The sequence below is a fragment of the Lissotriton helveticus genome, chromosome 2_1 (genome assembly GCF_964261635.1).
Source record: "Lissotriton helveticus chromosome 2_1, aLisHel1.1, whole genome shotgun sequence".
NCBI lineage: Eukaryota > Metazoa > Chordata > Amphibia > Caudata > Salamandridae > Lissotriton > Lissotriton helveticus.
In genome coordinates this window covers 66992469-67005298 of record NC_136059.1, presented here as the reverse complement: position 1 = coordinate 67005298, position 12830 = coordinate 66992469, and positions in this window count along the sequence as shown.

Genomic DNA, 12830 nt, shown 5'->3' with positions numbered 1-12830 from the left:
TGGAGCTGTATGGTGGGTGCCTCGGTGGAGCTGTGTGGTGGGTGCATTGGTGGAGATGTGTGGTGGTTGCATCGGTGGAGCTGTGTCGGTGGAGCTGGGTGGTGGGTGCATCGGTGGAGCTGGGTGGTGGGTGCCTCGGTGAAGCTGGGTGGTGGGTGCCTCGGTGAAGCTGGGTGGTGGGTGCATCGGTGGAGCTGTGTGGTGGGTGCCTCGGTGGAGCTGCATGGTGGGTGGCTCGGTGGAGCTGCATGGTGGGTGCCTCGGTGGAGCTGTGTGGTGGGTGCCTCGGTAGAGCTGGGCGGTGGGTGCATCGGTGGAGCTGGGCGGTGGGTGCATCGGTGGAGCTGGGTGGTGGGTGCATCGGTGGAGCTGGGTGGTGGGTGCATCGGTGGAGCTGGGTGGTGGGTGCATCGGTGGAGCTGTGTGGTGGCTGCATCGGTGGAGCTGTGTGGTGGGTGCATCGGTGAAGCTGTGTGGTGGGTCGTTCGGTGGAGCTGTGTGGTGGGTGCCTCGGTGGAGCTGTGTGGTGGGTGCATCGGTGGAGCTGTGTGGTGGGTGCATCGGTGGAGCTGTGTGGTGGGTGCATCGGTGGAGCTGTGTAGGTGGAGCTGTGTGGTGGGTGCATCGGTGGAGCTGTGTGGTGGGTGCATCGGTGGAGATGTGTGGTGGGTGCATTGGTGGAGCTGTGTGGTGGGTGCCTCGGTGGAGCTGTGTGGTGGGTGCCTCGGTGGAGCTGTGTGGTGGGTGCCTCGGTGGAGCTGTGTGGTGGGTGCATCGGTGGAGCTGTGTGGTGGGTGCATCGGTGGAGCTGTGTGGTGGGTGCATCGGTGGAGCTGTATGGTGGGTGCCTCGGTGGAGCTGGATTCAATTGTCTTATTACGAGGAGGCCCTGGTGTCAGAACACTCAGGTTGTAATAAAACAACGGATAGTACATTATCTGGAGATGTATTTCAAATCAACTTCAAGAAAGTTGTTTAGCAATATTAGAATCTGAGTGCTTACTCACTCAGCATCAGAGTGGTTAAACTGCTGACCATGGAACGACTAGTTTCGTTCCAATTGTGCAACACGGTACAAATAAATCTGTTTCGTGGCGTTCATTCAATTTCTTCATGCATGTGGACATTCACCTGTAAACGTGACCGTACCTCGTTGTGTGCTTGTCGGCGAGTTTCCAACACTTGTCTTTTGGTAGGGAGTCACAAAATTTCGTTAAGAGGGGAAATTATTTACCGGCGGAGAATATAGACACTTTACATCATCTTGGGCCAGAGAAATTGTGATGTTGGGCACGAAAAGTTTCTGAAATGCACATTTTTCTTCGAACCATTTAGGTTCTGATGCACAATATTTATTTTCAGGAACTGGAGTAGGCCTCTTTGTTAAAAAGAAAAAAAAGTTTAACACGTTTGTCTTTACACCTGTACTTCCACCTATCAACGCTAAATGGTACCTTTGGCACAGTGAACACAGACATAAATTACAATATGCCGTTGATGAGTTTCCAGCAAAAGCTAATATGTCATTCTCAAATGTCTCGGTTTGAAAATGCTGTTGAATTAATTCAGCAATAAAACTGAAAAATGTAGAGGAAGACAGGATGATATCTGCCAATATCCATTTGTGGGATGATGTCAGATTGATACATTGTCGCCTGGGAAGATAAATTGGGCGACGGATTCGAGATGTGTCGGACACCTGTGGGGAAGCATCCCTTTCCAGTTCTCCATTCCATTTTGAATGATATATGTTGGTTTCTGATCACTTAAGATATATGGTGGTCAGATTTTTTAAAAGCAAAAAATCAGGCCATAACAGACATAAAATTAGGACTACAGTTTTGCCGCAGTCGGATGGTACGGAATGACCTAATTGACAGCACCTACCGTCATGGAAAACTGACGTCGATGAGGAACAAAGGTATCAAAGTTAGCTTTTTGTGGGTACTTTCCATGGGAAGATTAAGTGCAACGTAGAAACACGGTATCTGTGTCACTTATATTGTTTTTTTGATGACTGCTGCGAACTGGTCCTGCACGAGTTCCGGAGAAGAGTTGCTTCCTTTTGTGCTTAAATCTCCCCTCTTTGAAATGTGAGACAAGTGGTGCATTTACCGAAATTTATCAGGACGGACTTTGAACGACAAAGACTGTCAGTGCAAATCAAGGGTGTGTTATAAATCAGACCTAAAATCCTCTCAAGCCGTATATTCCGTAAGAGATAGAGCCTAAAAAATAAACTGTGACTCTCAAACGGCTATGGGTTGTGCATTAGCTTTAATAATGGGTTTGTATTCTTATACCACACATTTTGAAGATTCGAGATATTTTGACTAAACCTACACAAATCAGAATAGAGATCCGTATGGCATGATCAAATGTACGCCAACAATCATTCAATGTAGATAAAGTTTGTCTCTGCAGTACGTATGATCAAAACGTTTCTACCTGTGAAAATTCAACAGCAATGCATTACATAATGTGAAGTACCCAATGGTGCAGCTGTTGCATACCCTGGTTTAGGATACATTATGTCATGTAAATGCCCCCGACTGTCATTTGTGGCGAGTTAACCATCAAGACTTGTTTTGGAGATTGTGGCCTTTAAACTGTGGTGGCTACGCTTCATTTAAATAGGCCTCGGAAGAACCCTTAAACACAAAATGCAAACATCAAATAAGAAACATTTTCATAATTGGGTTCAAATTAAACTACAGCGATACTAGTTATTTCAGAAAAAAAACTTAGCTTTCTTGTAGCATCAATCATGAATCAAATGTATTATTGTCAAGCTCCAGTTTTGTTTTAACTTCTAAGGGTGAAGTAAGGATTTTTCAACAATAGGCCACCATGGAAATGGAAAATAATTTTTCTACATGGGTTACGATGTACCTTCGACACCTCGAGATGCTATGAAATGTAGCAAGAGACACACGGCATGCAAAAACAGAATGTAATTAACATTCGCTCCAAGCCATACAATCTTTCCTCGTGGAGAATGCCTGCACATGCAGCCCTTGCGTGCGTCCTATGCCTGAATTGGGAGTACCCTAGCAAAGCATCCTCTGGTACTGCCTTCCCCGACCTGTTTTTTTCTACCGAAGCAAAACAACAGCACGATGTCATCGCACTGCTGCCAAATGTAACAGAAACATTCCTACTGCAACCTTGAGCCAGATACGTCGGGGGATTCATGGCCGCATTCCAGAGACAGCTTGTAACTGTTTAACTGAAACCGGAGAACCCACGTTTATGGAAAATAGCGCATTGGACAAATCGCATGCGCCCATCAAGCATCATCGTCAACGTGGACAAGGCGGCAGCCCTCCTTCACAACGTGCATGGAAGCTGGCATTGCAAATGCAAAATGTCCACATCAAAACACAAGCATATGACTTATGCTATCAAAAAAGGAAAGTGTTTGCATAACCACAACGCCAAATCTTTTTTATTCTAGGACACAGCAGACTCGATGTTGTCAATACCGTGATAAAACACTGGGCAAAAATGACAAAAATATACTACGCAACGTAAATTTTTTAAATATATTTGGCACGTGTCAGTAAGAAATGAAGAAAGAAGGGGCCGAGCACCTTGGTAAAGTTCAGAACAGATAGCGTTATTTTTTTAATTAACAAAATGCAAATAATGTGGAGAGATTTCAAGTGATTCAGGAATGGGCGCCCATGTAAAGAGAAAGTACGGCCGGCCTGGGCAGTGATAGGGGAGGAGGGAGGAGAAATGCGAGTCACGGCAGCAGCAGCCTTTGATGTGCCGGCCGGCCGGCCGTGAATAATTAGGGGGTGAGAAATGCGCTCGGAGGGCTGCCTTTGATGTGGTAATGCGAGGCAGGCAGGCAGGCGGCTGGTGGCATTGTGCACACGCTTTTTAGGGCTTGCGCAAGCGCAATGACCTAAAAAGCACATGCACTACATGCAATCGCCAGTGAAATCGCCAGTGGTGGTTAACCTCTGTTTAAGCCACAATAGAGCTTCGCCAGCTATGCGCTGAAGCGCATCAGCAGGCGAGCCCTAAAAAGCGCATAGAAAAATGGATGTACTTACAAACACAAAAACTATGACAGGACAGTTGTTTCCTTATATCAGATTTAGGCAAAGGGTCAGCAGGTGATCATCTATTAGGTAACCAGCTCTCATGTTCTAGACAGTATTTTATCGACATGCCCATTCCATCTTGTCTCAACCCTCAAGAATAGAAATAAAAAAGTTAGTGTACCCTCATCTTGTTGGCACGGATGACCCACATCCAGCTCAAAAATGTTGCCACTGCTACCACTATAGAATCTTTAGTGTTAGTCCTTAGGATCCTTAAGGCCTCCAGAGCCAATCTTGTGCCCAGATTCATACAAATAGGTTGAAGCCATTTGGTCCTTGGTGGATTATAGGCTGGGCATACGAACAAAATGTGCGCTAATGTCGCAATATGGGCAGGACATGAAATGTACCGCAAGAAATGCATTTGTCATCCGTTGGCGGATGCCAACTACTAGTAAGAGCTCTTATAGGGAGTGAGCCCACCCTGAACTGGTGATACAGTTTCCTGTCTATTGGCCTGGTGATGAGATCCCAATAGGTTTCAAACTTGGTCTCATGATTAAACCCCATGAATTCTCTAGTCAGGGTGGGCCTCATAATAGATGAGAAACGCTTAGTTTTGACCATATTCCTGTACACTGCCTTAAAGTTCTTTTTAGATGGAAATAGGTTAGCAGTTGGGTCGTCCCACAGGGTACTCATCCCCCATATTAGCCAGGGTGGTTTTGATGTTATTAAACCAGGAGATCTTGTATAAGTGGCCCAACTCCAGAACTTCAAGGAGAGCTTTAGCATACAGAGTAAACTCAGGTGTGGTCCAAAGCCTTCTCCAGAATGCTATAGGTCTGAAGCGTGCCGAGTCCTCTATACTGTAGCAACCCAAATCAAGATAAAGGGGCATAAGTGGGGTGATTGCAGGAGGCCTATTAGTGTTCTAACTAATTTATATTGGGCTAATACCAGCGATGTTAAATCCTCAAAGCCCTAAAGTTCAGCGCCATATAATATTGAGGTACTGATTTTAGAGTTGCAAATCCTAAGGCGGGGACAGTGGGTTTGGTTTGGGAAAGCCTCTGCTCTTTTATCAATACACCATCTAATTGTGCATGTTTTAAGGCCAGCAAATCGATCTGGGCCTTCCAGTTTAGTTTCCTACCTAGTGTTATACCCCAATAGGTAAAAACATCAGTCTGTTCCAAGGGGACAATATTAATATACACTTTCCCAGTTATGGCTTTGGATTTGTGGAGCACCATAAACTTTGTTTTCTACACATTTACCACTAATTCATGGTCATGGCAGAACACCTTGAAGCGTGACAGAGCGGCCTGCAGGCCCTGACGAGACTAAGATATTATCAAGGTGTCGTCCGTGAACATTAGCAGGGGTATCTTCATGCCGGCTAACATTGGAGCATCTGTGGGATGGGTAGAACATTTTTTGAACAACCGTGTTTATAAACAAAGAAAACAGGGTTGGGGCTAGAACACACCCCTGACGAACCCCCTTGGAAACCGGAAACCTCTCAGTAACATTTCCCTACTTTCCCCAGCGGACCTGAGCATAGTTTTAATCATGCAGTTTAACTAAAATAGCCAACAGTTCAGACGGCGTCCCCATATCCACAAAGACACTCCACATTTTCGTATGGGGGACTAAATCAAATGCGGATTTTAGGTCAATAAAAGCTGCATAGATTTCACCCCTCCAATGATAACCACCCGCCAGTAGATGAGCACAAACCTAAAGACCTGATCTAAGGTGATTGTATGTGGTTGAAACCCCGCCTGAAGAGGTGTCAGGATATCTGTCTCGTCTATCCAGGCCTGGATTCTGCCAAGAACTAGCCTGGCAACAATCTTCTGGATGGAATCAATAAGGCTAGCTAACTACCGGTGGTTTCCTGGTAGTGAGCGCTCCCCCTTTTATATATGGGTAGGATTTCGGCACCTGACCACGTATCGGGTATGGAAGCACCGCTAGCTATGGCATTGGCCAGTAACTTAATATAGGATACCCAACGGTCTTTATCATATACAAATTGATCTGCTGGTATACAGTCAAGGCCTGGGGCCCTACCTCTCGGAATTGATTTTAGCACTGATATGACCTCTAAACTGGTGAAGAACAGGGTGGTAGTTGGGCTAGGCCATAGGGGTATGTCATCACTGCTGTTGGTGACAGTGAACTGAGCCTCATCATGTAGGGCCCACTGTTCTGGGGCAACATGATTGGTGGGTGTCTGATTTAATTCTCCCCTACCCCATTTGACAAGCTTCCAGAATTGGATCATGTTTTTCTCCTTACTGTCTGAGACCAAGTCTTGCCAGCGGTCCTCATCCCAATCCTTCTTTGCTTGTTGCTGGGCTTTCTTATACCTTACTCTTGCCTTTTTAATATCGCCCACTACTTTGGATCTAATAGCCCTGGATATAGTCTTATAAGCCTGTCGGCAAGAACTATTGTACCAAGTAGGCACCTTAGCACAAAAGTTTTTCCTTGGTTTGCTACTTTTAATTTTAAAAGAATTCAGTTGCTTGAAGAGGTCATTGTGAACTTGGGGATAGTAGAATTAATGTCCTCCTGGGAATCACAGTTAAGAAGGATGGTGGTCGAACAAGCAACCAGTTCCTTCAGTTGTTCCAGAGCACCTTCATTGTCAATAATCCTAGCCCATTGAACTCTCCTCATATCATTAGTGAGCAGGGCCTCTGCTGTTAGGTATTGAACTGTCCTGTTATTTGGATTTAAAAAGTCCGTAGCTTGCAGTTGTAAGACCAACGGGTTATGGTCGCTTTTGGTCCACCCCTGCACCTTCATATCCAAGAGGGTTGGCCAAAATTCTACATTGAGGGAGATGTAATCTATGCGGCTGCTTCTACAACCATTATCAAAAGTATGAGCTCCTTTCCTATCCGACTGCTTCTGCCCGTTGACTGCCCTCAGGTTTCTGTTTCTGAGCTGACGCGCACTCGCACTCGCAGATCCTCCCATCCGACTGCCTCCAGGAAACGCCCCTAACTTCCGGTTCCGGTTTGTCGCGCCCGCGTTTGCCGGCCGATCCACGGCCGATCTACGACCCACGATTGCTGTTGCCGCCGCTGCTAGTACCGGAGGGGTATTAAGCTTATTCAGAATCCAGCTGGATTTTCCTGGGATTATCGGCATTTTGACAAAAAGCGGCAAGCATTGGAGCCGTGAAAAGACATTTGGAGAGGGCCTGAGGGGGCGCGGCGTCTGCACCCCCTGCGGCTGACCTAGAGCCGGACCCAGTGTAAGAACTGAGCTCCAGATCAGCGCGAGCTGAATAAATAGCCGTGATAGACGCGGTGTGCCCAGGATAGCGCCCAGAATAGCATCCAGGATATTGGAATCTGGCGGCCGGTGCTTCTATCAGAAGGGCCAACGTCTGGACCTGTAATGAGAGGTGAGGAGAGAGGAATACACAATACAAAGCTGCGGCTGTAATTTGGTTACAAATGTTGGAGTAACCAACAGGAATTTAAGTGGGGAGGAAAGAGTGCAGGCTCACAGAAACAGATGTAAGTGAAGTTGCAATTCTTCTTTCCCTCCTAATATAAATAGATAAATAAATAAATAACTAGGGGAAGCATACCTGGAGTGGGGATTGCTGTGCACCTAACAAGTGGTGAAGGAAAATTCTTTCGCAACCCGTGGAAGCTGGGAAGAAGAACGCAAAGAAAGGATAAAGTAAAAGCAATGGCCCTAGGGAAATCTAAATCAAGCAGAGTGCTAAGAAATAGTAAAAAAACAGGAAATAAATCGGGAACAGCGGATGTGACTGGCTCACCCAAAGGCCCGGACGACGTAAATAATGAGATGGTAACACCAACCGCTGGCAGAACAACATCCATTAGAGCAACCCCCCCCCCCAAGCACAACACCGCAGCCAGCGCCGGCCTCTGCCAGGTCAGCAGGCGCAAAAGGGGGGTCGGTGGTATCAAAATCCATTAAGGATTTTTATTGGCAAACATTTTAAAGGAAAAGCGATATTAGAAAAGGAGACAAGTGTAATCGAGACCACGCAAAATATCGAGGATTCGGCTGCATCAAGCATCGAGCCCTTGAATCAGACTGACTTTAATATCACTGAGATACCAACGGAACCTCGTTTATCATCTTCGCCAAGGATGTTCCAGTCGATTTTCACCCAGGACATAGGAGCAGATGTGGTGAATGGAGAACGAGTAGACTGTAGTGACTCCATGGGAGAAGGGAACATTACTGGAGAGGTACCCAGCCATAAGGGACATGAAAGACTAGAGACCCCAAACATTGCCGGATCAGATGTATCAGGCATATCTTTACGCAGCCTGGAGGTGACGGGTTCTACCGGCCTATCCATGCTCGAAGTTATGCTAATGCTCCAGAAAACTCTGCTGGGCATTTTAGAGGTTACAGTCCTAAACAATGACATTCTAAAAAGACACGGTGACCAATTTAAGGGTATAATTGGGGAATTAGCACAGATTAAAAAACTTGATGCCCTCAGTAGTAAGACCAGTAGAAGCCCAGGAGGAAAATAAAGTGGCCAGGGGGGAAGTAGTGGAAGAGGAGACTGGCCCCCCAGAGAATGCCCCCACAGAATATGTATCCTACCACCCCATGCTTATAAAGAGGTATGGGGATAAGAGGTATAGAAGGCAAAATATACTAAGGCGAAGGAAAGGGATTAAGGCCCGAACCAATTGCCACCCCATAAAGCACCAGGATCATAGGGGGGGGTAACTCCGGTACATAAGACAATAGATAAGGTAGTAAGGCAAGGGACTAAAAAGTTAAATTTCGTAGAGAAAGGTGCAAGTAGCAGTAGACCTGAAGAACAATTCAGGGGGATAACGAGGAATAGCATGGGAGAGAACAAAAAGGCTACCAGGAGAAATCCCCCAGGGGTAAAGAAGAGTGTAGAAGTAGAGTGGGAGAGGGAGATGTCCCCAGGTGCGGAGGGACCCCACCCAAGTTATGGGAAGGGGGCCAAAATAGGGGGATGAGAAGAAGTTAGTAGGCACATAAGGGGAGAAATGTTAGAAGGGAATCGCCAACATCAGCAGACAGAACTACCTACTGACACTTGGATATTTGTAGAGCCAATAGGACAGGTGAAAGGGGGAAAAGAATCAAGAAACTAAACCCCTTGAATCGCTCCCAGCTACTATCCTCATTTGGAAGGTGCCCCAGCCTAAGATATGTTAGCACTGCTGATCTAAAAGAAGGGGGAGGAAATAACCAAGGTTCTACTCCACTCAGCCCTAATAAAGGATGCTATAGAAAAGGCAGAGACCGAGATGCTATGGGAAGGCATTAGAATACTAAAAAGGAAGGAAGTATTATCGGATAAGTTAGGGACAAATAAAAATGATCAACCTGGGGAGAGGCATTAAAGACGCCCTAGAAATCACGATAAGACCTAAAGACCAAAGGTGGGATATGGAAGATGTACTTGCTGGGAATAGATACAGAGAGCTGGCATACATGAGTGTTGATGAAGATGGTTATATGAGTGAGATCGATTAGGAAGTAGGGTCGCCGCACAGCCTATCTTTAACAACCTGGAATATAAATGGGTACAATAGAATAGCGGCACAGGAAGATTTTTAAAATATCTTGAGGAAAAACTATATTGTTTTTCTCCAGGAAACCTGGCTGTGCAGCGAAATCCCTGCTACCGTAGGTTTTACTCATCATGTAAAAGAAGCTAAAAGGAACATAGTGGGTGGACCTTCAGGGGGTCTGATGACGTTAGTTTCAACAAGGATAGCCAAAGACATTGAACCCCTGGAACTAAAGTGCAACTGGGCATTGGGCAATAGAGTGCGAACAACAAATAATATGTTGGGGGGTGAAAACCTATGCATTATAAATGTGTATATTCAGAAAGGGAAAGCAAACGAGTATAAGGCGGACTTGGAACGTTTAAAAACTGACCTGGAAGAGGTGTGTAACCGTTATCCAAGGGATGTGTTCATGATATTGGGAGACTTTAACCATAAATTGAACCCCAAAATAATGGACTCCTGGTTGAAGGACTTGTTGGATGCATATAAAATAGAGCGGGCGCAATTTCCCTGCTGCGATAATTCAACTAAAGTTGATGAGCTTGGGCAACTGTTGGGGGTCATGGGATTTGTATGCTCCAACGGTCGAAAGAAAGCGGAAAGGCCTGCGAAGCGTACTTTTAAGGAAGGGCAACAATTGTGCCCCATAGATTACGTATTTACACAGGCCTGGCATTTCCATCTTATAAAACAGTTCGAAATTCGGGGGGTGGAGGGTAGTGACCACTATCCACTGCAGGTAGAACTCCAGGTAAATAGCCCCCCGCAAAGACAAAAAGTGCTATTAGTAGATGTAGAATACCCCAAGCGACTAACAGCACGAATCACCGATGAATATATACAGAAACTAAGCGCATATCAGTTAACTGTGAGAGCATAGTCTGGTACGAGTCAAGTCAAGTCAAGTCAAAGAATTTATATAGCGCACTACATACCCAGAGGGTCTCAAGGCGCTTAGGGAGGGGAGGGGGATTACTTGTCAAATATCCACGTTTTAAGTTGCTTTCTGAATGCTAGGTGGTTCTGGGTAAGGCGAAGGTAAGTGGGGAGTGAGTTCCATGTTTTAGCTGCCAGGTATGAGAAGGATCTACCTCCCATGGTGGTCTTGTTGATGCGCGGTACAGTGGCGAGGGCTTGGCTGGAAGAACGTAGTTGGCGGGAGGGGGTGTAGAAGGACAGTCGTGAGTTGAGGCATTCTGGTCCGATATCGTAGAGTGATTTGTGTGCGTGGGTTAAAAGTCGGAAAGTGATCCTCTTATTGACGGGTAGCCAGTGGAGGTTTTTCAGGTGATCAGAGATGTGTTCGTTACGCGGGATGTCTAATATGATCCTGGCTGAGGCGTTTTGGATTCGTTGGAGTTTTTTCTGGAGTTTAGCGGTAGTACCTGCGTAGAGGGTGTTTCCGTAGTCCAGTCGGCTCGTGACCAGAGCATGGGTGACTGTTTTTCTTGTTTCGGTGGGGATCCAGCGAAATGTTTTTTTGAGCATGCGAAGAATGTTGAAGCAGGATGAGGAGACGGCGCTGACTTGTCTGTTCATAGAAAGTGAAGAATCCAGGATAACGCCTAGGTTCCGTGCGTGGTCTGTCGGGATGGGTGCTTTTCCAAGGGCTTCCGGCCACCAAGAGTCGTCCCATGCAGAGGGGGATGTACCTAAGAGGAGGACTTCTGTTTTATCTGAGTTCAGTTTCAGACGGCTGTGTTTCATCCATTCGGCAACTTCTTTCATTCCTTCGTGTAGGTTAGTTTTGGCGGTGCTGGGGTCATTGGTGAGAGAAAGGATCAGTTGAGTGTCATCCGCGTAAGAGATGATGTTGAGGTTGTGTTGGCGGGCGATGGCCGCGAGGGGGCTCATGTATACGTTGAAGAGGGTGGGACTGAGTGAGGATCCTTGTAGTACGCCACAGATGACTTCAGTGGCCTCGGACTTGAATGGTGGAAGGCGGACTCTTTGGGTTCTTCCGGTGAGGAACGAGGTGATCCATTCAAGTGCTTTTCCTTGTATTCCGATGTTTCTGAGGCGTTGTAAAAGGGTGCTGTGGCAGACTGTGTCGAAGGCTGCAGAGAGGTCGAGGAGGATGAGGGCGACTGTGTCTCCATTGTCCAGTAGAGTTCGAATGTCGTCTGTTGCTGCGATGAGGGCGGTCTCAGTGCTGTGTTTTGCTCGGAAGCCAGATTGTGAGGAGTCGAGGGATTTGTTGGCTTCGAGGAAGGCGACGAGCTGGTTGTTGACAGCTTTCTCGATGACTTTGGCCGGAAAAGGAAGGAGCGAGATGGGGCGGTAGTTTTTGAGTTCGGTGGGGTCCGCTGTGGGTTTTTTCAGAAGGGCGGTGAGTTCAGCGTGTTTCCAGCTTTCCGGGAAGGTGGCGGAGTTGAAGGAGCAGTTGATGACGTCTCGGAGGTGCGGTGCTATGACGGAGTCTGCTTTGTTGAAGATGTGGTGAGGACATGGGTCTGTGGGGGATCCTGAGTGGATGGAGTTCATCAGGCGGATGGTGTCCTCAGTGGAGATTGGGTTCCAGTCGTTAAGGGTGTTCAAGGGGGGAGAATGTTCAGCATATGGTTGGGTGGGTTGGTCTCCGGGTTGGTTGTCGAAGCTGTTGTGGATGTCTGCAATTTTGTTGTGGAAGAATAAAGCCAACAATTAGGAGGCAGTAAATAAAGTAAATGCGGAGCAACGATACCACAGGTCACCAGGGGAGAAGGAAAGCAAAGTTCTCGTGGTATCTTGGCACAGTCTTGCTTGAGAGGGTGACCGACTACAGATATTTGGGAATGTGGTTCTCAGGTAACTTGAAATGGCACACACACCTGCAAGCACTAAAAATAAGGGCATTGGCGTCGGTTAAAGGCCTAAAAAGATTTAATAATACCTATGGTGAAAGGTCAGATAGGCCGGTCTTAAAAGCCTATCAAGCAATGGTTCCCCCTTAATTTTTCTATGGAGCCGAGGTTCTCTACCTCAGTGGCAAGACCTCCTGGGATAGAGAGGAGGGAAATATACTAAAAAGCTCATTCGCACTGCCTAAATCATCTATGGTGCAGGCAGCACGATTGGAGCTGGGAATTACCTCCTGGGCTATAACTGCTTGTATGAGCCTTGTACGCTTCTGGCAGCGGTTGGGAGCAGGGGAACTTACTAAAATCTTCCAATGGGCTAAGGAGGAAATTGCCATTACTGAGCTACCCTGGGCAAAAGA